Source organism: Labeo rohita, unplaced genomic scaffold (genome assembly GCF_022985175.1).
Source record: "Labeo rohita strain BAU-BD-2019 unplaced genomic scaffold, IGBB_LRoh.1.0 scaffold_655, whole genome shotgun sequence".
Classification (NCBI taxonomy): domain Eukaryota; kingdom Metazoa; phylum Chordata; class Actinopteri; order Cypriniformes; family Cyprinidae; genus Labeo; species Labeo rohita.
This window is the reverse complement of record NW_026129585.1, coordinates 41,521-46,247: the sequence shown is the minus strand read 5'-3', so window position 1 is coordinate 46,247 and position 4,727 is coordinate 41,521. Positions and strand designations below refer to the sequence as shown.

Here is a 4,727-nt window from a genome sequence, read left to right as displayed (position 1 = left end):
TTTCTCCTTCTACTGTATATTTCGCTTTACTTCTTAACTTTGCACCTTCGTATTTTTCCTCTTCTATTTCTTTCAACGCTCCTTCTAATTCTTTGATTTTTTGTATGTCATTCCCATTTCCCTCTAACTCTTCCTTCAATTTTTTCCTTATCTCTCTTTCCTTACTTCTTTTACTTTTTTGTTTCAATGTACAATATTTTATTGTGAACTTTTTGATCGAATACTTGACATTTTCCCACCAAATTCTTTTGTCTTCTGCATACATTATATTTTCTTTTTCTTTTTCTATTATCTCTTTTACTTCTAAGACATAGTTTTCCTCCCTTAAAATCTCTGTATTTAAAACCCACACCCCCGGCCCTCTTTCAATTTGGTTCCAATCCATTCCCATAGAAATAATTTTATGGTCACTTAAGCTTGTTTCTTCAAATTTAATATTACCAATAAAACCTTCCATGTTTCTAGTACATAAAATCAAATCTATTCTCGTTTTACACATAAAGTCCCCTACCAATTGTCTTCTACTATATTCTTTTGTATTCTCATTCCTTTCCCTCCATACATCCACTATATCATATTTCTCCATCAAACCTTTCAGCTCCCTCCTTCCTTTATCTGTTTTAAAGACCATCCCCTCCGCCATATCCAACTTGCTAAAAACTGTATTAAAGTCCCCCATCATAATTACTTCTTTATACTTATTTAAAAATTCTCCTAACACCTTAAAAAATTCCCCCTTTTCATTTTCTTCTGTTGGTGCATGGATGTTTACTAATAAAATTATTTTTCCTTCATGTTCCATTTCCACCATCATACATTTTCCTTCTTCATCTTTGAAAACAGTTTTACATTTTATTCCACTATTCCCTTTTATTAAAAAAGCAATCCCTCTGCCTTGTTTTTCCACTCCGTTGTTGTACAGAATCTCCCCATCCCATCTTCTTCTTATATCAGCCATAACACTTTCTTTCCAATTAGTCTCTTGAAGTAAAATCATATCCTTCTCTTTGCACATTTCTTTCACTTTTTCAAATTTCTTTGTATCTAAAAGTCCTCTTGCATTAAAAGTAACAATTCTTAAAAACATAAAAAAGGTGAAGAAATGTTTAAAACCAATCATTTTAGTCCGTTTCTTCCAGATCCCTTAGCATTTCAAACTTGTTTGCACTTTCAATCACATCTTCTTTTAATACCTTTTTCCTAGCAGTCTCTATATTAGGTTTTACCTTAATTGCTCTTCTTCTTTTAGTTGATGTTCCTTGTTTCTCCTTTTCCCGTTCCTCATCATTTACTTTTGCCTCCATTAGTTCCTTGTTCCTTTGAGCACCGATTTCTCCTGTGTCTAAAACATTATGTAAGCTCTCAGTCAGTTCTGATTGTGTCCATAAATCGCTGTCCCGTTTCTCCTCCGTTGAATCCTCGTTTTCTTGTTCTTGTTCCATCCCATCCATAAGTCTTTGTACACTGTCTGTGATTTCCATTTGTGTCCAGGCACCTTCATTCTGTTGAGGTTGCACCGTCTGTTTGTCCTTTATGTTCTGCTGCTGTTCTGCGTCCTTTCTCATAATTATCTCATCTGCCTGAGTATCCGTTGTTCCCTCCTCTCGCTGTGTGTTTTCTCGTCTATGCATCTGCACGCCTATTTGCTGACTTTCCTCCTCCTCCTCCTCTTCCTCACTTCCAATCCAACATTCACATTTATTTAAAAACTGTCTGCAATCCGGGCACCTTATCGCATTGCAGTCCCTCGCGAAGTGCCCCCTCTCCTCACATTTAAAACACTTAAAATCTGGACAGTCTTTCACCACGTGTTCGGGGCTCATGCACAGCCTGCAGGTTTTAATCTGATGACTGTGCATCACCCTAAAATACTGTGGGCCCTCTGCTGTCTCTATTCTGGTGCTGTACGGGAGGGAGGCTACTTTCTTGGGGAACCTGGTTTTTACAAACCTTGTCCCATCTTCAATGTCTGTGCCCGGATAGACTCTTCTTTTTATTGTTGAAAGGGGACAAACTCCCCAACCTTCCAATTTATCTAAAATTTCTTTGTCAGCAACATAAACGGGCAGATGCATAAACGAAACAACATAGTCTCTATTTTGGAGTCGTTTGACATCACAGTTAAACCCTTTGATAGTCAATCCATCTGTTAACAATTCAGCATCTTCTTCCCGCTCGAGCGTTACCTCATATTCCTTCGTCTGCTTCGGTCTCACCGCCAGAATCCTTCCATCTCCTATCCGCTCTGCCGCCGCTTTTATTACATCAATCGCCCTCACCTCCTTTGCTTGTCCTATTTCCACAGTAACTGTCGCTTCTTTCAAATAAATTCTTTTCCCGTTGTCTTTCCTTGCATCCTTCTCTGATTCGTTTCCATCTCGTTGTGGTTTACTCAGTCCAATGTCACTCGCCCTCTGTTGTCCGTCCGCCATTGCCAAGTCTGTTACCGTAGATCCGTCCATTGTTAACAAAAAGACAAAGGAAGAAAAAAAAAAATAAATAAAATAAAAAAATAAATAAATAAATGAAAAAAAAAAAAAAAAAAGCAAAGAACTTCCTCCCAAACAGCACAGGCTGCTGGGAGGAAAACTTTAACCAACAAAAAAAACTAACACTTATGAAACAAACACTAAATTAACACAAAATCAGAGTCAAACAAACAAAAGTAGGGGAGAGCCTTCCTCTCCCAACTGTAGCCAACTCACTTCCTGTAGCTCTCTAGCGCCTCAGGTGGGGGTATGGCCGTAAGCGAGGGCTACTGTGAAAAGAGGACTATTTAAAATTCAGCCAGTGTATCAGTACTGCAGTGAAGAAAAAAGCTTACAGCACCTGGTACCAGTGTATCAGTACAGTAGTGAAGAAAAAAGCCAAAAGCTTACAGCACCTGGTATTCCCAGGCGGTCTCCCATCCAAGTACTAACCAGGCCCGACCCTGCTTAGCTTCCGAGATCAGACGAGATCGGGCGCGCTCAGGGTGGTATGGCCGTAAGAGAGGGCTGCTGTGAAAAGAGGGCTATTTAAAATTCAGCCAGTGTATCAGTACTGTAGTGAAGAAAAAAGCTTACAGCACCTGGTATTCCCAGGCGGTCTCCCATCCAAGTACTAACCAGGCCCGACCCTGCTTAGCTTCCGAGATCAGACGAGATCGGGCGCGCTCAGGGTGGTATGGCCGTAAGCGAGGGCTGCTGTGAAAAGAGGGCTATTTAAAATTCAGCCAGTGTATCAGTACTGTAGTGAAGAAAAAAGCTTACAGCACCTGGTACCAGTGTATCAGTACAGTAGTGAAAAAAAGCTTACAGCACCTGGTATGAAGAAAAAGCCCAGGCGGTCTCCCATCCAAGTACTAACCAGGCCCGACCCTGCTTAGCTTCCGAGATCAGACGAGATCGGGCGCGCTCAGGGTGGTATGGCCGTAAGCAAGGGCTGCTGTGAAAAGAGGGCTATTTAAAATTCAGCCAGTGTATCAGTACAGTAGTGAAGAAAAAAAGCTTACAGCACCTGGTATTCCCAGGCGGTCTCCCATCCAAGTACTAACCAGGCCCGACCCTGCTTAGCTTCCGAGATCAGACGAGATCGGGCGCGCTCAGGGTGGTATGGCCGTAAGCGAGGGCTGCTGTGAAAAGAGGGCTATTTAAAATTCAGCCAGTGTATCAGTACTGTAGTGAAGAAAAAAGCTTACAGCACCTGGTACCAGTGTATCAGTACAGTAGTGAAGAAAAAAGCTTACAGCACCTGGTATTCCCAGGCGGTCTCCCATCCAAGTACTAACCAGGCCCGACCCTGCTTAGCTTCCGAGATCAGACGAGATCGGGCGCGCTCAGGGTGGTATGGCCGTAAGCGAGGGCTGCTGTGAAAAGAGGGCTATTTAAAATTCAGCCAGTGTATCAGTACAGTAGTGAAGAAAAAGCTTACAGCACCTGGTATTCCCAGGCGGTCTCCCATCAAGTACTAACCACCTGGTCATTCCCAGGCCGTAGGTCTCCCATCCAAGTACTAACCAGGCCCGACCCTGCTTAGCTTCCGAGATCAGACGAGATCGGGCGCGCTCAGGGTGGTATGGCCGTAAGCGAGGGCTGCTGTGAAAAGAGGGCTATTTAAAATTCAGCCAGTGTATCAGTACAGTAGTGAAGAAAAAAGCTTACAGCACCTGGTACCAGTGTACAGCACCAGCACCTGGTATTCCCAGGCGGTCTCCCATCCAAGTACTAACCAGGCCCGACCCTGCTTAGCTTCCGAGATCAGACGAGATCGGGCGCGCTCAGGGTGGTATGGCCGTAAGCGAGGACTGCTGTGAAAAGTGGGCTATTTAAAACTCAGCCAGTGTATCAGATCAGTAGTGAAGAAAAAAGCCAAAAGCTTACAGCACCTGGTATTCCCAGGCGGTCTCCCATCCAAGTACTAACCAGGCCCGACCCTGCTTAGCTTCCGAGATCAGACGAGATCGGGCGCGCTCAGGGTGGTATGGCCGTAAGCGAGGACTGCTGTGAAAAGTGGGCTATTTAAAACTCAGCCAGTGTATCAGATCAGTAGTGAAGAAAAAAAAAAAAGCTTACAGCACCTGGTATTCCCAGGCGGTCTCCCATCCAAGTACTAACCAGGCCCGACCCTGCTTAGCTTCCGAGATCAGACGAGATCGGGCGCGCTCAGGGTGGTATGGCCGTAAGCGAGAACTGCTGTGAAAAGAGGGCTGGCCAGTGTATCTATTTAAAATTCAGCCAGTGTATCAG

The 4,727-nt window shown here is 43.6% G+C and overlaps 7 non-coding genes and 2 pseudogenes across 7 annotated transcripts; all 9 read right to left on the bottom strand.

Annotated features, from left to right (window-relative positions):
- Positions 1-2,872: 2,872 nt before the first annotated feature.
- Positions 2,873-2,991, bottom strand: LOC127161454 (5S ribosomal RNA). The gene has a single exon (XR_007827056.1). It is a non-coding gene; the product is annotated as a 5S ribosomal RNA (ribosomal RNA).
- Positions 2,992-3,058: 67 nt separating this feature from the next.
- LOC127161450 (5S ribosomal RNA) lies at positions 3,059-3,177 on the bottom strand. Its single transcript, XR_007827052.1, has one exon. It is a non-coding gene; the product is annotated as a 5S ribosomal RNA (ribosomal RNA).
- A 113-nt stretch (positions 3,178-3,290) lies between these two features.
- LOC127161463 (uncharacterized) lies at positions 3,291-3,418 on the bottom strand (annotated as a pseudogene).
- Positions 3,419-3,486: 68 nt separating this feature from the next.
- On the bottom strand, positions 3,487-3,605 carry LOC127161449 (5S ribosomal RNA). The gene has a single exon (XR_007827051.1). It is a non-coding gene; the product is annotated as a 5S ribosomal RNA (ribosomal RNA).
- Positions 3,606-3,720: 115 nt separating this feature from the next.
- Positions 3,721-3,839, bottom strand: LOC127161448 (5S ribosomal RNA). The gene has a single exon (XR_007827050.1). It is a non-coding gene; the product is annotated as a 5S ribosomal RNA (ribosomal RNA).
- Positions 3,840-3,906: 67 nt separating this feature from the next.
- LOC127161467 (uncharacterized) lies at positions 3,907-4,068 on the bottom strand (annotated as a pseudogene).
- Positions 4,069-4,162: 94 nt separating this feature from the next.
- On the bottom strand, positions 4,163-4,280 carry LOC127161459 (5S ribosomal RNA). The gene has a single exon (XR_007827061.1). It is a non-coding gene; the product is annotated as a 5S ribosomal RNA (ribosomal RNA).
- A 74-nt stretch (positions 4,281-4,354) lies between these two features.
- On the bottom strand, positions 4,355-4,473 carry LOC127161447 (5S ribosomal RNA). The gene has a single exon (XR_007827049.1). It is a non-coding gene; the product is annotated as a 5S ribosomal RNA (ribosomal RNA).
- A 73-nt stretch (positions 4,474-4,546) lies between these two features.
- LOC127161446 (5S ribosomal RNA) lies at positions 4,547-4,665 on the bottom strand. The gene has a single exon (XR_007827048.1). It is a non-coding gene; the product is annotated as a 5S ribosomal RNA (ribosomal RNA).
- Between the last annotated feature and the right edge of the window lie 62 nt (positions 4,666-4,727).